We start from the raw sequence: 20,441 nt of genomic DNA, 5'->3' as shown, positions 1-20,441 counted from the left end.
CCAAAGGGAATTTTACTTTTATATATATGAAGAAAAAAAGTTTAATAAAGTAGAGGAGGGAGAATGGGGGTGGGAAGGCTTGGCACTTGAAATCAAATTCCTTGTATTTATGATTTTGTCAAAATGAACCCAATTACTATGTACAATCATAAGACATAAATTTAAAAATACATAAAAAAGAAATCCACTTAAGACATGTTGACTCTCAACTGGCTACTAGATAGGAAATAACAGAAATGGAGTTTAGAAAGAAGACAACATTATACCAGTGACTGTTAAAGACATATAAGTGCAGAGTAGGGTGATGTATGCCTATAATCCCAACCACTCAGGGAGGTTGAGGCAGGAAGATCACAAATTCAAGGCCAGCATGGGAAAGTCAGTGAGACCCTCTCTTAAAATACACTTTTTTTTTTAAAGGACAGAGGATGTAACTCACTGGTAAAGCACCCCTGGGGTCACCAAAAAATTTTTTAAAAGTAGAAGTAAATAACTGTGATCATAAAGACAAAGAACAGAAGAGAAGAGTGAAAAATGGTGGCCAATGCTCTTAAACCTCTTTCACATATGGCATCCACATGATATCATTATCTATACCTGAACATGAGGGTAAAAAGACCACAGTATCCATAGACAGAGGTGATGGGATCCATGGGTTTCTATTGCACCAAACCTATTAGTTAGCAGATGGGATAAGGTTATTGATCACTTATGAGTGTAACTATTGTTACTCATAAGAAGCAAATTGGGGCTGGGGACATAGCTCAGCTGGTAAGAGTGCTTGCCTCGCAAGCACAAGGCCCTGAGTTCGATCCCCAGCACCGCAAAAAAAAAAAAAAAAAAAAAAAAAAAAAAAAGTTTATTTGTAGGACACCTAAGAAGATTTAAATATGGACTAGATAATTACATAAAATTATGATACTGTGGTTAATTTTATTTCCTAATGTGGTTAATTTTATTTCCTAATTTTTATTCTATTGAATATCCAAATGTAGGATAATATTATGATTATAAAGAATGTTTATTCTTATAGATTCAAGTACTTGGAGATGACATCTGCAACTTAATTTCAAATGGTTCAATAACAACATAAACCTTCACATATATTCAGAGATATAACACAAATAAAGATAACAATAGTTCATCTAAGCAGAGGGTACATGGTTGTTCATTGTCTGAAGTTTAACTCTTCTGCTTTAACGATTTTAAAAATTGAGGGGGCGGTAACAATTAAAATAAGCAGCAATAGAAGAGTTAGAGGGAAAAACTAAGACAAAGGTATGCAGAAGTCAAGAAACAAGTATTAAAGAGTAAGTGGGAAAATACATCAAATGAAAAAGCAACCCCAGCACTGGGGGTAGATAGGGGGAATAAAGGAAGCCATTTATATAACCAGAAATTTGGAACTGGGGATGTAGCTCAGTGGTAGAGTACTTGCTCAGCATACACAAAGACTTGGGTTCAGATCCCCATCACCTCAGCAGATAGGAGAATGTAAAATCAAAACACAAGGTCAAAAAAAAAAAGGCAAAGCGAAATAGAAGAGAATGGAAAAGAATTCATCAGATTTGATAGCTAATAACATTTTGCAAGACCATCACTCGCATCACTAGTAGAGCAAATAATTTGCTCAAAACTCTGTAAAGGACCTTCCATACTCTATTTTATTATAATTACTTGGCATTGAACCACGCCCCTTACCCCATCCTCAAATGATGAAGGGGACTTAACTCATTTCTAATATTCTGTAGATGCTAACAAAGTACCTTGTAATTAGTAGCATAAACATCTGTTGCACTGAAATATTTTTTTAGTTTTGATCAACCTAAAAAATGATTTCCAGTAAGAAGAAAATCTGGAAAACTTCCTTTTCAAAACACATACTTCAGCAGCAAGAAGTGGAAGTGACTGCCTATAGTCCTAGCTACTCTGCAGGCAGAGGCAGAAAAATTTCTTGAATGACTTGTTGACTAGGCTGGGCAACATAGCCAGACCCCATCTCAAAAAATATCTTTATCTATATAGATCTATTTTCTGAAAAATAAAATCAAGATGACAGTGACAATGTTACACTAATATTTTTATTGGAAAAGTAATTGTATCTAAAAATTCACCAAAAGAAGCAACTATTTCCTTCTGGAGAGAAAAAGAAAAATATATTTTGTTATTCTCAAATCTAGCACAGTCAGATCAGCTAGAACTAGATTATCAGACTGAACAGTACTGAATCAATAACCTTGATCCCTTAGGTTTGGTTCCCCCCCAACAAACACACACACACTACCTTTGGTGATGGGAATAGAACCCAGGGCTAAGCTTAGCACACACTCTACCCTGAGGTGTACCTCCAACCAGCTCCAAGTATCATTTTTAGATTTCAGTATCCATGAAATCACTATATTATATCATAAATATCAATGAAAAATAAATGCCCAAAAAAAGAGAATAGTGAAGATATCAAAATTAACACTTCTAAATTTTAAATATGTATTCATTTTTCATCACTGAAGATTCTACCAAACTTAGACCACTGAGGTTTTCTGATAAAATGTAATTTTTGCATGTTTTGTCCTAGTTTATCTTAACAACTATGATACCATCTCTTTGCTAATACAGTAAGTATCCTTTTTAGAACCCAAATCATCTGAACCTTTACAGTCCACAGTCTCTGAAATACACTAGAATGAAAAAAGTGAATTCCTTTAGAAGACTTTACTTGGAACCTTAATCAACAAGGCACAAAAATCAGAACATCAACTAAAAAAAATCAGCTATCAGCTATTATTATGTTGTATGAAGTATGCTTCATTATAATATTTTAAAGGCAATTATAACACCATTTACTCATTTTTGTAGTATAAAATATATTATGTTCATTAGGAAGTGTACCATATATGCACTAAAGTATCAACAATGAAGGTATCCTTTTTCCTTCTTTAAGTTTATCTATGCTTCCTGATTTTTCTATGATTTTTAAGTCATTAGTTCAAAAATTTCCATGTAGACTGACCAAATAAATTTGTCTATAAAATTCAGGTAAACCTAACCTTGTCAAATTATCCATTATATAGAAAGATCAATCCAAAAATCAAATTCTAATTACTAAAAAGCTGAAAAACAAGGAATTAGGAGGATAATGCTGCTGCCCAACTAAGATCAAAGGTAAAAACCAGCAATAATGAGCCAATCAACTCACAACTTACGGTAGAAAACAATATTTTTTCCTCTACCATTAAATCAATTTTAAAACAAAAGGGAACACTAATCCAAAATGACAATGCATGTATAAGAGTTATTAGCAATAGTTATACTTATAAGGCTTACTACATGTCAGGGACTGATCTAGGAACTTCAAATATTACCTAGTTTAATCCCTACAAGATGTTATAATGCAAGTACAGAGAAGGACACTGAAAGTTAAGAAGGTAAATGATTTGCTCTAGATGGCAAAGCTAATGAAGTAGCAAATATCACAAAGGCTTGTGAAGTGGCAGATAGTCTTTACAGGTTAGTGATCCGACTCCAAAGTCTGCACTTTAATCACTACAGCAATTAGTTTCATTTCTTCACATTCCTCTTCTGAGAAAAAGGAATGGGGAATAGTATGTTTTAAGGTTCAGAAGCAAAAGAACAATATACATCTGAAGTTCAGTAAGGATGATTCAGAGTAGAGAAAAATAAGTTAAAGTTGAAAAAGAAACAAGCAGGGCTAGAAGAAGAACAGGTAATCCAAATTAAGATAACTAGATGTCATCCTGAGAAACAAAGATAAGGATGTGAAGTAATCTGTGTTTTTGTGGATAGTTGGAGGGGTGGAAATGGCACAGGGAGACTAATTAAGAGATCTTTGAAGTAATTTAAGTGTATAGTCATTATAGTCCATATTAGTACAGTGGCAGAAGAAAAGGAGGGTGGATCTGAAAGATAATAAGGAAACTGTCAAAAGAACATGTGGTGAAAAAATAAAAGAAAAGCAAGAATGATTACCAGTTTCTAGCTTAGGAAAGGGGTGACTGATACCCTTCACTGAGTTATAAAGAACAATCCAGGGAAGTTTAGATAAGAGGAAGTTGAGAGGACTGTGGAAACGAAGAGGACTAAAATGCACTTGGACAAACCTATAGATATAGAGATGTGAAATTAAAAGTTATGAAAACAGGAGGGACGACAGAACCCTAAAGAACATCACTGAAGAAAAATGATTCCACGGTATTTAAAATGTATATTACATAATTTGGTGCTTTATATTGCTAAATGGTTTCTAATCATTTTACTTTACTCATCTTCTCAACCAAACACTAAGTTCATTGAAAACGTTTCCTATAAGCATTTGCAGCTCATAGCTTTTAGCATACTAATGGGTATTTTCAGGATAGTCAGGCAACTGAGACGTGGGAAAGAGATAAAAAAATATATATTTGATATTAAGAAAATCCTTTACCTAGGGTTCCTTTAATCTTCCAGTTTTCCCTCAGGGTTTGTTCCCTCAGTACTGCTAACAAATCCAGGACAAAGATGAGCTTGAGGATTGGTAATTTGGAAGTTACACAACAGTATAGTGATCTACTCTCATAAGCAAATCAAGAAGAATTACTTGAAGAGAAAAGCAGAAGAGAGGGATCTTTGTTCAAAATAAAGAGATTAAATTTGTTTTACTGCACTTTACTACTATAGTAGACATTTTTATACTTTCAGTCATGAAAGTACTCACTGTTTTTGTCCCTCAGTCTTCTCGACACTGATTGATCTGATCTCCCCATCTCTCTTCTCCTTCATTCTTCCCATTCATCAGACCAGTTCAAGCTTTCCAGATATTTTGTGAACATCTGAGGCCAAGTCAAACCTCCTTTCTCTGCATTCACCAAGCATACCTCTGCACTATACACACAGCATTCATCTTATACCACTTTCTACGGTAACTTTTTCACAATGTGTAATATAAAAAGCTTGCATGGGGCTGGAGTTGTAGCTTGGTGGTGGAGTGCTTGCCTGGTATATATGAGGCCCTGAGTTCGATACTCAGCACTGACATAAATAAATATAATAAAAGATCCACTGACAACTAGAAAATATTTTTCAAAAAGAGCCTGCATGACTGATGAGCTTCTTATACCCTCATTTTATCAGTTTTCACATCTGTAAGTTGGGAAGAATAATGTGTAATCTGCATAAATGTTTTGAAGATAAATGAGGTCACATACATAAAATGCCTAGAAATGTCCAATACCTACTACAGCCTCAATAAATGTACATCAAAATTGTAAACTCTTTTTGAGAGACTATAGATGAAGCCCACAAATAAGATACTTCAATTAGAATGCTCAGAATGGGATGCAGAACTCAGTTTTTGGCATATATGAATCAGTAAAAATGGAACACAGTATTTGAAATTAATATTTCTTACATGGATAATAAGTTACCAGAGAGGTGGTATCATCTTTATGTGTATCTTTGCAGCTAACAACAAAGTATTAGATGGACTGACTGATTAGATGACTAACATCATTGGCCATCTGCCTTTTCTAGTAAGATGTAGGCTGACAATACAAGTTCAGAATTATTAAGTAGTTATGTGTACTATAGCGCACACTGAACACTACAAAGGTTACAATAACAAGAGCAGAGAAACTAAGTAATATGCACATTACACACAAGGTATTACGTTGAAAACTGCCTAAATCCCATCATTTAAGATACTTTTTTTTTTTTTTTTTTTTTTTGGGGTACTGGGGATTGAACCCAGGGCCTTGTGCATGCAAGGCAAGCACTCTACCAGCTGAGCTATACCCCCAGTCCCATTTAAGATACTTTTAAACAAAAATTTAATTTGTCTTCTCATAGAAGATGAGGTGACGGGAAGGATAAGAGGGCCAGAAGATGGAATCCTATAATCTGATATTATGAGTATTTTGCTTTTGTACATACTACTGAATAGAATAATCTGTGGAAATTTAAAACAAAATGCATTTACATTACATACAATGAACAAAACTTAGCTATAAAACCTACAAAATATGTATAAGATACACGTAAGTAAAATTATAGGGCTGGGTTGTGGCTCACTGGTACAGCGCTTGCCCATCATGCGTGAGTCCCTGTGTCTAAGCCTCTGCACCACATAAAAATAAATAAAATAAAGGTATTGTGTCCATCTGCAACTGAAAAAACATTTTTTTTGAATTATAAAACTCCAAACAAAAAAGATCTAAATGGACCTGGCACACGCCTGTAATCCCAGCAGCTTACAAGTTCAAAGCCAGCATCAGCAAACATAGTGAAGCCCTAAACAACTCAGTGAGACCCTATCTCTAAATAAAATACAAAAGGTGGGGGGCAGGGGGGAACCTGGGGATTTGGCTCAGTGGTTGTGTGCCCCAGGGTTCAATCCCTGGTACCACCAAAAAAAAAAAAAAAAAAAAAAACTAAATGGAAAGATATTCCATGTACAAGACTATGAAGACTCAACATTGACAAGATATCATTTACTTCTAACTTGATATATATATATATATATATATTCAACACAATCCCAATTCAAATCCCAGCCAGTTATTTTGCAGACAGTGACAAACTGAGTCTAACACTCAGTCTTTTGGAACACTCAAAATAGTCAAGGAAATATTGAAGAAGAAAAACAAAGTAAGAAGACCAACATTACCCTATAAAAACTTACTATAAGGCTACAGTAATGAAGACAGTATGGCACTGGCAGAAGAAAAACTAAACAGATCATTGGAACAGAAACAGCCCAGAAATATAGACTCACACAAATATAACTTGTCACTAACAAAGGAACAAAAGATAGCAACGGAGAAAGGACAGTCTTTTTCAACAAGTGGTGCTGGAACAACTACATATATACATGCAAAAAAAAAAAAAATGAATTAGGAGCTGGGGTATAGCTCTGTCATAGAGCACTTGCCTAGCATGCTGGAGGCTCCATCCTCAGCACTGCAAAAAAATAAACAAATTTAGACACAGACCTTATGGCTTTCACAAAAATTAACTCAAAATTGATTGCTGACTTAAAAACAAAATGCAAAGCTATAAAATTCCTATAAGACAACATAAGAAAAAAAATCTAGATGACTTTGAGTTTAACAATTAATGAGTTTTAGATGCAAGATTAAATTCATTTTTTTTTAATTTGGCCTACTGGACTTGACTAAAGCTAAAAAGTTCTGCTCTATGAAAAACATAAGAAAATAAAAAGACAAGCTACAGACTGTGAGAAAATATTTACAAAACAAATATCTGACAGAGGAATGGTGTTCAAAATATAAAAAAAAAAAAAAAAAAAAACTCTTAAAACTTAACAATAACAGACAACCCAATTTAAAAAAGAGCAAAAGCCAGTGTGGTGGTAGCTCCCAGTAACTCCAGAGGCTGAGATAGAAGGATCACAAGTTCAAGGCCACCCTTGGCAATTTAGCAGGACCCTATACTCAAAATAAAAAGTAAAAAGGGTTCAGGATATAGTTCAGTGATAGAGTGAAAATATGTTCAACGTCATCATTAAATAGTTACAAATAAAAACAATAGTGAGGGTTGGCTGTATAACTCAGTGGTAGAGCATATGTTCAGCATGCAAAACACCCTGGATTGATCCCCAGCACCAAAATGGAAGAGAGAGACAGATGCCACTACACATTTACTAGAATGACTAAAATCCAAAACATTGACATTCATTCATTGTTCATTCACTGATAGTGGGGAATGCAAAATGGTAAGGTCACTATGGAAGACAGTTCCAATATAGTTCCAACTATACGACATTCGAGAAAAGGCAAAGTTCTAGAGAAAGAAAAAGATTAGTGATTGTCAGGGGCTTGGTGGGAGGGAACCAGAAATGAAAGAGAGAGAAAGCATAGGGGAAGTTTAGGGGTAGTGAACTATTATGTATGATAATACTGAGTACATGTCCTTATACCTTGTCAAAAAAACCATTAAATACACAACACAAAGAATAAACTCTAGAGCTGGGGATATAGCTCAGTTGGGAGAGTGCTTGCCTTGCAAGAACAAGGCCCTGGGTTCAATACCCAGCACCACAAAAAAAAAAAAAGAGTAAACTCTAATGTAAACTATGAACTTTGGTTAATAATGTAATACTGGCTCATCGGTTGTAACAAATGTTATCACATTAAAGCAAGAAGTTAATAATAAGGAAATTGAGAAAGAATTAGTGGGGACGAAGTGGAAACTGTACTTTCTACTCAATTTTTCTGTAAAACTGAAACTGCTCTAAAAACTAAAATCAATTAACTCTTAACATACTTTTATTATCATCCATTTAATCCCATCTTTCTCAAAGAAACTGAGGAGGGGTAGGAGGCTGGATGGGAAGTCTTGAAAAGGATAATCTATTGAGATTCTCAAGTGATAATAAAATATACCAGAGTCACATTAGCTAAATTAATATAAGTGTGCATAATTCAATAATGGTGAAAACAGCCAAAGAGCCTGGCAATGAAGTACAAAAACGTATTGAAGAAATTCCTTCCAACGCATTATTAGTAAATTTAAAATGGCTGCTGAAAAGAGTAAAAGGTAAAAGGTTTTAGGAGGTAAAATGTAGCTAACCCCAATAAACGTGAAACTCATCTATCTCCTCTAGTTAAGAATGTGGCTTCTCTGAATAGGAGGAAGTGAAATAGTAAAACTCTGCAAAATAGAGTGATCCTGTGTTTGGCAGATAGCAGAGATTCAATAAATATGTACTATCCAACTTCACATAATAAGGAGTATATCCTGAATATAAGGTATAATATCTAGTCACTTACTTGATAATCTAAACAAATATAATTTCTAGAAGACAGAAGAAAACAATTCCTCCAATTCTCATGCACAATCAAAAAACTAGTCACATTATTAACTTTATGTCTAGGATATATTATGTTAACCACTATCAATCTTTTAAAAAAACAACATTCTATTCAATTATAAACTAAAAAAAGCTCATAAATGATTGTATAAATTCACAAAAAGTAAAATCTATAATATAGAAAATGTTTTCTTTTTCTTTAATCAAAGCAGCATTATCCAGGAAAGGTATGTCAGAATTTCTGTTTTCTAGTCATATTATTTTCTTAAAAAGTAACTCATTAAGAAGATCTCTATAAAAACACATTTTACAAGTGTGTGGGATGTGTTTGTTTCTATACGGAAACAAGAACTAACTTGAGAGAAGAGCATATTAACAAGTTCGGGAAGAGAGGTAATTAGCATATTGGAAGCTAACGTTCTGGCACATGGAAACTACAGCAAGAATGTCTATCCTCCAGTCATGAGTCACGGATTAGGCTGCCTCTCTATTTATTGTGAAGCAATCTTTCAGTAAAAGGAGCAGCAGGAAAGAATACAACATATGAATAATGACTTGGACAAGTTCCCAGGAAGAAATCACAATGAAGCCAAGTCTGAGAAAATTACACAATGCATATTATACATTATACTAATGCTCTCTTTTCTTAATCACTCCTACTCTTTGTTAATGGCAAAGAAAGTGAAATTTAGAGTCTTTATTTCTATCTAAAGTTTTCTATTTTTGCAGACTGTAATAATAATGAACAAAAATTGTACAGGTATTAACTTGGTTTTATATTTGGTGAAAAGTGAATCACTTAATGCAGCATTACAAATTATTTTGTGATGACACTCACAAAAAGCTCTCACCTGTCATATGCCCACCCCAGCACACACACACAATGACACCAGAAGGCAACACTCTGATTTACCTTCTTCTGAAAAGTCTGCTACCTCCAACGCTTGAAGTCCAAACACGAAGCCCTCCTGGAATCTATGAACACAGCAGAGGCAAAAGGCAGAGAAGTTTATGTAGATTTAAAGTTACACTGCCCAAAACAAAATGCCAAATGCCTATCACAAGTCTACATATCTGCCAAGGAAATCAGATTACAGATTTGACAAGTAAGTAAATCAACAATGTATTGCTAACATGCACAGTTCATTGAATATTATGCAGCTAATTATACAAAAAGGACAAAAGTTAAGCCTTAACTAATTTATATTCTTACCAAAAGAAATTATTTATGCTATTAGAAAAATTAAAAGAGCAATAAAGTATGAATTTATAAATGCTGAAAGTAACAATTCAATTTTTTAAACTACATGAGAGCAAATACATGTGAGAAATATGAAAGAAATCAAGTAGAAGAACATACTTCACAAAATGTAATATGGAAGGTTCTACAGTTCAAGACAAATGTCGTTTTAGAACCAGAATTATTGGGAATATAGGAGAGAAACAATTAAAAACACACTTAGAAGGAAACAAATATAGAGGGGTAAAGGTAGAACTGTATTCCAATGGCAGGATGTAATTCTGACAGTAATGCTGAAATAAGCAGGTTCAGTGATACAGTGCTTGCATAGTGTACACAAGACCCTGAGATTGATCCCCAGCACTGCAGAGGAAGAGGAAGAAAGAAGAAAGAGAAAAAAATGGGTAGATAATACATATTAGGAAGTACAGGGAAAAATCTACCTCTTTCCAATATTATGAAATAAAAATAAACATGAAAAGCTTTTCAGATAACATTCTTATAAAATATTAAGGATTTAATCTGGTAAAATATTAAGATCTTGGATTTTATTTTATTCTTTTCTGGTGGTAGGGCTAAAAGACTCTAAAATATAGCTGGTCTATGAGAAAAAGTAATCAGATAAATTTTAAGCTGGTTCACTTATTTGCTTTGTGACACCAAGCATTTAATCTCTTAGTATAACCAGAGTGGTTCAATGAGGATTCCTTCACCATCTCTCAGATCTATACTGAATATCAAATGAGTAAGGTATTAAAAATACTGTCAATCACAAAATTCTATATTATGTAAAAAAAATTTGACTTATATTAGCAACTTAATTCAAGTTATTAATTAAGAACCAAGAGAAATATAGCGTCTAGCCAAGAAACTTAGGGAGCTACGTTAGGAGGCTCAAAGAAGCAAAGCAAAAGACTAAACTGGCCAGAAGAGACTAGATCAGTTGTCAAGGCTAAATGGCAGGCAAAAGAGCACAGTCCCCAAATGATATTTATATTATATTACTAATTTGGCAAATTGATCAGCCCTACCTGCCTCAAATACTATCTTCTCTTAATTCTCACAACCTTCTAGACTGCACTGTTCTCATCCACTAAAGCAGTGCTTGTGATATTCTAAGTTCTTATGACATACTGTGTTCAAAACAAAGTAACTACTTGAATATCCCATATGTTTCTGAAAACCAAAGATATAAAAATCCCATTCAAAAAAACAATAGCAGGGCTGGGGACACAGCTTAGTTGATGGAGTGCTTGCCTCACATGCACAAGGTCCTGGGTTCAATCTCCAGCACCACATGAAAAAAAATAAAAGTTAAGAAGGTAAATATTAAAAAAAAAAAAAAAAAAAAAACAGCAGAAGGCTGAGGTTGTGGCTCAGTGGTGGAGCACTTGCCTAGCATGTGTGAGGCACTGGGTTCAATTCTCAGCACCACATATAAATAAATTAATTAAATGAAGGTCCATCAACAACTAGAAAATATATATTTATTATATGTTTAAAAAATATATAATTTAAAAAAATATATTTAATATATATTAAAAAAAAAAAAAAGTAGTAGAGCCGGGCACAGTGACACACACCTGTCATCCCAGCAGCTTAGGAGGTTGAGGCAGGAAGATTACAGGTTCAAAGTTAGTCTCAGCAACTTAGCAAGGCACTTAGCAACTTAGTGAAGCACTTAGCAACTCAGTGAGACCCTGTCACTAATAAAATATTTTTTAAAAAGGCCTGGGGATATAGCACCCCTGGGTTCAATCCCCAGTACCCAAAAAAAAACAAAAACACAATAGCAGCAACAGCTTATACAGGATGTATGATGTGCCAGTAAGTTTTAAATCATTTGGACTTTGCAAACCTTGAATAGGTACTATTATAATTCTCACTGTGCAGGTGAAGAAATGAGACACAAGGAATTTTAAAAACTTGCCCAAAAGTATGCAGTCAGAAGTAACAATTCAAACCCAGACCACTTCAGAGCCTTGCTTAGTCATCCATATCATCTAGTTTATAAAATTCAAATCACACAAACCAGGCATTTATATATATGTAAGAAGCCAAACAATTACAAATGTTCTTAAATTTTAATTATGCTATATTATTCTTCTGCATTTGCAACATTATCTTGGAATTACTGTTGTACAAAATGTATTTAAAAAAAAAAAAAAAAAAAAAAAAAGGAAAATACTGGGGTTGGTACAACACTTAAGCATGCTTGAGGCCCTGGGATCAATTACCAGTAAGTACCACAAAAGGAAAAAGAGGAAGGAAATACTTATAAAACTAAAAGAAGACCTAAAAAATTTAAAGAACATGTATCCAAATAATCCTTAATAGTCGGTGTTAACAGTAACAAGATTGAGCCGGTTGCAGTGGCACATGCCTATAATCCCAGCAGCTCAGGAGGCTGAGGCAGGAGGATCGCTAGTTCAAAGTCGGCCTCAGAAAAAGCGAGGCACTAAGCAACTCAGAGAAACCCTGTCTCTAAATAAAATACAAACAAATAGGGCTGGGATGTGGCTCAGCAGGTCGAGTACCCCTGAGTTCAATCCCTGGCACCCCTCCCCTAAACCCCCCCCACGGCCCCCCCCACACACAAAAAGAAAATAACAAGAATGTCTTCTAAGGCTGGGCATATAGCTCTGTTGGTAGAGTGCTTGCCTCTCATGCACAAGGCCCTGGATTCACTCTCTAGCACCACAAAAAAAAAAATTTTTTTTTCTACTCCCCGCCCACCCATTTCTTTAACTTATTTAACAAAATTGGCCATTTCTTTAAAGTACATAATTCACTTAACCTAACTTCAATTTCTTCAACTATTTATCAAATGAAAACTTCAGAGATTGTATATAACTTAAGATCTTTTCTTTTGATTGAAAATCACTTATAATTCTCTATTTCAAGTCATATAAACACAGAAACAAATTCCAGGGTTTTAAAACTATGAACCAAACATATACAAAAAATTCCTTATATATGATTGTATGAGTGAAATTAAATCAACAAGCTGCTGTTCTCAATGTAGATTTCTATCTAAAGAAAGAATCAAGGAAAGGATAGGGAAAGGTGGACAGGAATAGAAACAGTTCAGTAGGTTAACTGTTAAGGAACAACTCTAAGGATTTTCATGCTTTTTGTACATTATATAATTATAATATGTATATAATATATAAAATATATAATTATATATTTTATTATATATTTTAATTACTAGACCAACATTATATAATTATTATATTTTATATATATAAATTATAATATATAAATATATTATATATAATATATATTATATAAATAAATCTATAATATAAATTATATTATAATTTATATATATATAAAATATATAATAATCATATAATGTTGGTCTAGTAAAAAACAAAATTATCACTTTCTTAGCTGTAATAATGGTATTAACAGGGCTTGGGTTGTAGTTCAGTGGTAGAGCACTTGCCTAGCACATATGAAGCACTGGGTTCGATCCTTAGCACCACATATAAATAAATTAATTAATTAATTAATTAATCAAATAAAGGTATTATGTTCATCTACAACTAAAAATAATTTTTAAATAATAATGGTATTGGTATTATGGTTATACAGGAGCATATGAATAGTTTTAGGAGATAATGCTGAGACATTAAAGGGATAGTGCCATGATGATTGCAACTTATTTTTCAAACATTTGAAAGCAAATACAGCCACTTGCTCTTTAATCTGTACCAGGAAAGGAAAACTGCAGCCTGGGCCAAATTCAGTTGCCACCCATTTTTGCAAATAAAGTTTTACTGTAACACTGCTATTCCTGTTTATATTGTCTATGGCTGTTTTCTTAGTGCAGATGCAGAATTCAGTAGTTGTAACAGAGATAATACGGCCTTCAAAAATTAAAATATTTACTGGCTCTTGGCAGAAAAAGAGAAAATACCTGACCCTTTATAGGGGGAAAAAAAAAATGACTAGATCCACTGATGTGGAGAGTGGATACACAGGTGATCATAGGACTAGGTTTTAAACATGTGTTTCAGATTTTTCAAAATCAAGTTAGGAAATATACCATTTTATACATGAATCCTCTCATTTATTAGAAAGATTAATACAGAAACAGTTCATTGAAACAGAGAGCTTGAACCTAATCTTAATACTGAAATAACACCAAACAGAGTTATCATGCACTTTTTAATGTGAAAGAAACAACATTTTTGGTGGTGGAGGTGACCAGGGATTGAACCCAGGGGTGCTTAATCACTAAGCCACATCTCTAGCCCTTTTTATTTTTTGAGACAGGATCTCATTAAGTTGCTTAGTGCCTCCCTAAATTGCTGAGGCTGGCTTTCAACTTGCAATCTTCCTGCTTCAGTCTCCTGAGCCACTAGGATTATGAGTGCACCACTACACCAGGCAAGAAGCAATTTTTTAATTAATTTTTTTATTTGTTCTAATTTGTTACACATGACAGTAGAATGCATTTTGACATACTGTTCACAAATGGAGCATAATTTCTCATTCCTCTGGTTGTACATGATGCTCAGTCACAGTGTAATCATACATGTATATAGGATAATAATGTCTGTCTCATTCTACCTCCTTCCCATCTCCATCAACTCACCCCTCCCTTCACTCCCCTCTGCACAATTTCAAATTCCTTCATTCTTCCCTACATGCCCCACACACTATGGATCAGCATGATATTCTCTAGTTCCATCCATTTACCAGCAAATACCATAATTCCATTCTTCTTTAAGGCTGAGTGATATACCACTGTATATAAGTAACACATTTTCTTTATTCATTCATCTGTTTGTTGAAGGGCACCTAGGTTAGTTCCATAGTTTAGCTATTGTGAATTGAGCCACTATAAATATTGATGTAGCTGCATCACTGTAGTATGCTGACTGTAAGTCCTTTGAGTATAAGCCAAGGAGAGGAATAGCTGGGTCAAATGGGGGATCCATTCCAAGTTTTCTGAGGAATCTCCATACTGCTTTCCACAGTGGCTGCACAAATTTGCAGTCCCACTAGCAATATATGAGTGTACCTTTTCCTCATGTCCTTGCCAACACTTCTTTTTGCTTGTATTCTTGATAACTGCCATTTTGACTGGACTAAGATGGAATCTTACAGTGGTTTTGATTTGCATTTCTCTAGTTGGTAGAGATGATGAACATTTTTTCATGTTTGTTGATTGTATTTCTTCTTCTGTGAAGTGTCTGTTCAGTTCCTTAACCCATTTATTGATCTGGTTGAGCCAGAGCAATCAGACAGATGAAAGAAATTAAAGGGACATGAAAAGAAAAAACTCAAACTATCACTATTTACCAATGACATGATTCTATACTTAGAAGATCCAAAAATTCCACCAGAAAACTTCTACAGCTAATAAATGAATTCAGCAAAGTAGCAGGATATAAAAATCAACACCCATAAATCAAATGCATTTCTATACATAAGTGAATCCTCTGAAAGAGAAATTAGGAAAACTACTCCATTCACAATTGCCTCAAAAAAATAGAACATTTGGGAATCAATCTAACAAAAGAGGTAAAAGACCTATACAATGAGAACTACAGAACACTAAAGAAAGAAATTGAAGAAGACTTTAGAAGATCTCCCATGCTCTTGCATAGGCAGAATTAATGTTGTCAAAATGGTCATACTACCAAGTGTTATACAGATTCAATGCAATTCCTATTAAAATTTCAATGTCATTCTTCATAGAACTAGAAAAAGCAATCATGAAAGTCATTTGGAAAAATAAGAGAACCAGTATAGCCAAAGCAATCCTTAGCAAGAAATGTGAAGCAGGAGGCATCACAATACCAGATCTTAAACTATACTACAGAGTTATAGTACCAAAAATGGCATGATCCTGGCACCAAAATAGACATGTAAACCAAGAGTACAAAATAGAAGACACAGAGACAAACCCACATAAATATGGTTATCTTGTACTAGACAAAGGCACCAAAAACATAGATTGGAGAAAAGATAGCCTCTTCAACAAATGGTGCTGGGAAAAGTGGAAATCTATATGCAACAAAATGAAATTAAACCCGTATCTCTCACCCTGTACAAAAATCAACTCAAAATGGATCAAAGACTTAAAGAGCCTGCATCTAATAGAAGAAAAAGTAGGCCCAAATTTTCATCATGTTGGCTTAGGAACTGACTTCCTTAACAAGATTCCTAAAGCACAAGAAGTTAAATTAAGAATTAATAAATGGGATGGATTAAAACTAAAAAGCTTCTTCTCAGCAAAAAATAATATGAAGAGAGCCTACAGAACGGGAGAAAATCTTCCATACACACCTCAGATAGAGCACTAATCTCCAGGATATATAAAGAACGTAAGAAACAATTTATTTTAATAAAGCAATTTGCTGGAATTAGGAGGGGTTGTTTCGTTGTTCTATGTTTGTTTTTTCTTTTATTATCTGCAATACTAGGGATTGAACCCAGGGCATTGAGCATGCTGGGCAAACATTAGAGCTACATCCCCAGCCTGGTGATATCTATTTTTATATCTACCTTTTAAGAATTTATTCTAAAGAAATACACAATGTGAAAAAGATTAATAGTAAGAAGTGCTTGTTATCTGCCATACACTGTTCCAAGTAATTTATGATGTTACCTCATGCAATTCTAAAACAGCTGTGAGAGGTAGGTACTATTTCCCTTTCCACAGATGAGAGAAACTAAGACACAGCTAATTTGCTCAAGTCACAATTAAGTAGTATAGCCAGTATTATAAATTCAGATATTATAACCTCAAAGCCCAATTTTAACCATCATACAATGCTGTTTAAAAAAAAAAAAAAAAAAAAGACAGGAAATGAATGAAAAATACCCAAAAGGTGGATACAAACAGTCAATACACAAATGGAGACATTCAATCTCCCTTGGCAATAAAATAATGATAATAACAATAAAGGCAAAAGATCATCTGTCAGCTTAGAAGGGAAGTCAAAAGCTAATGTGGGCAAGATAAAGAGAAAGGGGCATACTATGTTCTCTGAGTAGAAGTATAAATTGGCTCACTTTCTTGGAGGAAAGAGAAGAACAGTATGTTACTAACATTTAAAATGGCATGCCCTGGGGCTGGGGTTGTGGCTCAGTGGTAGAGCTCTTGCCTAGCGTGAGTGAGGCACTAGGTTTGATTCTCTGCACCGCATTTAAATGAATAAAATACAGGTCCATCAACAACTAAAAATTTATATAAAAATATTTTTTTTAAAAAAGGCATACCCCATGACTTAACAATTACACTTCTAAGAATTTATTCTAAAGATATCTCAGACAAATGAGCAAACATGCTAAACATTACTTACTACAGGGGTGGGGGGACTGCAAGTAGCCTAAATTTTCATCAGTCTGTATCAATATGACCAGATAATGAAATACCATAAAGCAGTTTACAGGATTATATAAATTTGCATTTCCTAAGACAAAAAATGACAATCCTTAGTTTAAAAAAAAAAAAGGTTAGAACAACATATATAGGATGGTCTTATTTTTATAATTTTTTACAACATGTGAAGATGTGTATTTGTGAAAGCCATAAATGGCTGGAGAGATGTCAGGAAAGACCAAAATATTAAATATTTATCTTTGGATGATGGGATTTTGAGTACGTCTTACTTTTCCCTTTATATCTTTCCTTATCATGTAATACTTTTGCAGATTGTATAAGTTCTATAATTTTTTAAAAATCAGTATATATTAAATATTTGCTTTTTAAATTTCAAAACTCCAACATTTCCTTCTTTTAATAATAATCTAGTATACAGTATGTGTTTAATTAAGGAATTAAAAGCAATTTGTTCCTAACCATTTGGCCACATCACTAGCCCTTTCTTTGAATTTTTAGACAGTCTTGTTAAGTTGTTTATGGCCTCACTAAATTGTTGAGGCTAGTCTTGAACTTGTGATCCTCCTGCCTTAGCCTCCCTGGGAGAAGAGCCATTGGGATTTTAGGCAAGCACGACCACGCCCAGCAGAACAATTTGTTTTTAAGAACTTCCTGGCCCTCTAGAAATAGATACGCCAATGAATATCAAAATTCATGTCAAAAATTAATAGGATTAATACTTTAATGTTAGAGTATACAAACATCATCTCCTTATAATTCATAAGAAAACAACATCCCCATTTGCCACATTTCTGTTTTCAGACCCCAAAATCCTTTCCAGTTGCTCCCATGTAATACGAAATTTTGTATATACATTTAGAATTCATCTGGCCCAATCAAGAAATGAAATCTCTTTGAGATTTGAGTTTATTGCTTTTACCTCTACACTACGTATTTATCATCCCTCAAGAATAACTGACTACAATTAAAGACACTGTTGGAAGGGTTATACATGTGAAAGGCATAGATATACTGAAGGAAAAGAAAAAGAACAGCACTGCTGGACAGGTTTAATGAAATGGAAAAACATGTCCATTATTTATAGTGAAATAGAAAATAAAGGTTATCAAAATTTCTGTAGAATATGATCGCATTTTGGAGAAAATAAAAATGCATTTGGCCAGAAAGAAATGCAGAAAGATAAAACGACACAATTCATAATGACCATTTATAACCACTCTCTGCCCCAACCCTTCAACCCCACCATCCCTAGTGCTAGGGCTCAAACCCAGAGCCTCATGCACGCAAAGGCTATACCACACCCCAACTTTACTTTTTTTTTTTTTTTGGGTACCAGAGATTAAACCCTGGGGCCTTAACCACTGAACCACATCCCGAGCCCTTTTTTTTTTTTTTTTTTTTTTAATATTTTGAGACAGAGTCTTGCTAAGTTGCTTAGAGCCCCACTAAGTTGCTGAGGCTGACTTTGAACTTGCAATCCTCCTGCCTCAGCCTCCTGAGCCACTGAGATTACAGGTATGCGCCTGACTTTATACTTTCTGTATTACTGTTGACCTTTTTAATAAGAAAAATTTTAAAATAAAGGTCTTTCTCTTTTACTCTTCTTTATTTATATGGTTTAAAGTAAAATACTCCATCACCAAACCCACATTTTTTCCCTAATAAACTTTTTAAATGACAACTTGTTATGAATATAGATAAAATTCTCCTGAATATAACCAGGTTAATCCTGGCTCTCATAACTAAGATGAGTATAATTTTCACTCAAAACTAGCCTATTTGCTAATTTTATCACGCAAATTAATCAGGTATTAATATATTAATACATTGTTAATACATTAATCATGTATTGTATACATACATACATATATGAATAAATAAGCTAATATTTTGCTGAGGACTTTTATACATTATTGTGTAAAACACAAATTTTACAGAGATTATTTTACTAACAAAATCCTATAACCAGAAAGTATTTAGTAATCCAGATTTGAAATACGGCTTTCAAAATTCAAGGTCTCCTACCACAATTTGCTTTTCATTGTTTGCATTATTTACTAAGACTCAAAAAACCATCTCTGAGAAATAAAAATGTAAGTATTTACTTAAGAAGGAAAACCTTTATTTAAATCATTTATACTCAAATGGATTTTATTTATTAAAGTGCTGGGATGGAAAATGTCTTTGTGGTAAAGGTACTGAAATTATGACCACAGTAAACAAAGAACCTTAGTTGGTCTAGAGCAAAGATTACACATAAAATTTAACATGACTAAGTTCTACTCTCTATTATAAATACAAAATTTCTGGACTGTTTTCTGATCACTTATGTAAAAAGATACACTCCCATAGTTATCTATCATATGACTCTACTTAAAAGTCCATCTTTATCCACCTACATTTTAAACTTTTATACAGACCTGAAGGTCAACAGTGTGTTTAATTATTAAAAGTCTTTATACAGTGTGAGAGACAGTGACAGTTCATAATTGTACTTAGCATTAAGCACTTGGGTTTTAACTGTTTAAAATTAACTTGAAAAGTTTTTTCTCCTTTCCTATCTTTACTGAAACCCTTTGTTTCATGCTGTGGCTGAGACTATTACTAACCACCTTCTCTAAAGAGAAGTTATTCACCATGGGTTTTCCCCTTGCCTTCTTTTGGAGAGAAGGCACGCCCCTTTGCCTTCCAGCCTCTTCCTCTTCACCTTCTTCCTGCCCATAACATGGAAGCAATACATGGAGGTACAACAATGTGTACAGAAAACACAGGACAGAGGGAAGGAGGTAGACACCTGTTAACATCTTTCAGTGATGATACTAGTCCAGCACTGTCTGAATTTTTTTTGCAAGAAGAAAATTAGTCCCTTATTTAAGACATTGATCAGTTTTTCTGTTGCAAGAAGTCAAAATGACAGGTTAACATACTATAAGCAACTTAGTGTGTGTTCTCTTAAGGACAGATAGATCTACTCTGCTTCCCAGTAACTCTGTAATTATTTTAAGTGCCAT

The 20,441-nt window shown here is 33.9% G+C and overlaps 1 protein-coding gene and 1 non-coding gene across 8 annotated transcripts in view; both read right to left on the bottom strand.

The window, feature by feature from the left end:
• Positions 1 to 20,441, bottom strand: part of Cdk19 (cyclin dependent kinase 19) — a 159,325-nt gene that overhangs the window by 124,736 nt on the left and 14,148 nt on the right. For 2 of the 7 annotated variants that reach the window (XM_047558146.1, XM_047558147.1), the window contains one exon: positions 9,738 to 9,799. The exons of the other annotated variants lie outside the window; for them this stretch is intronic. The gene's annotated coding sequence lies outside the window, so the exon portion shown is untranslated. The remainder of the gene's footprint in view (positions 1 to 9,737; positions 9,800 to 20,441) is intronic. 7 annotated transcript variants of the gene reach the window in all.
• On the bottom strand, positions 5,719 to 5,792 carry Trnaa-ugc (transfer RNA alanine (anticodon UGC)). The gene has a single exon. It is a non-coding gene; the product is annotated as a tRNA-Ala (tRNA).

Source organism: Sciurus carolinensis, chromosome 7 (genome assembly GCF_902686445.1).
Source record: "Sciurus carolinensis chromosome 7, mSciCar1.2, whole genome shotgun sequence".
In the NCBI taxonomy this organism is placed as follows: domain Eukaryota; kingdom Metazoa; phylum Chordata; class Mammalia; order Rodentia; family Sciuridae; genus Sciurus; species Sciurus carolinensis.
The sequence above is the reverse complement of the archived record's forward strand: the minus strand, read 5'-3'. Positions and strand labels throughout refer to the sequence as shown.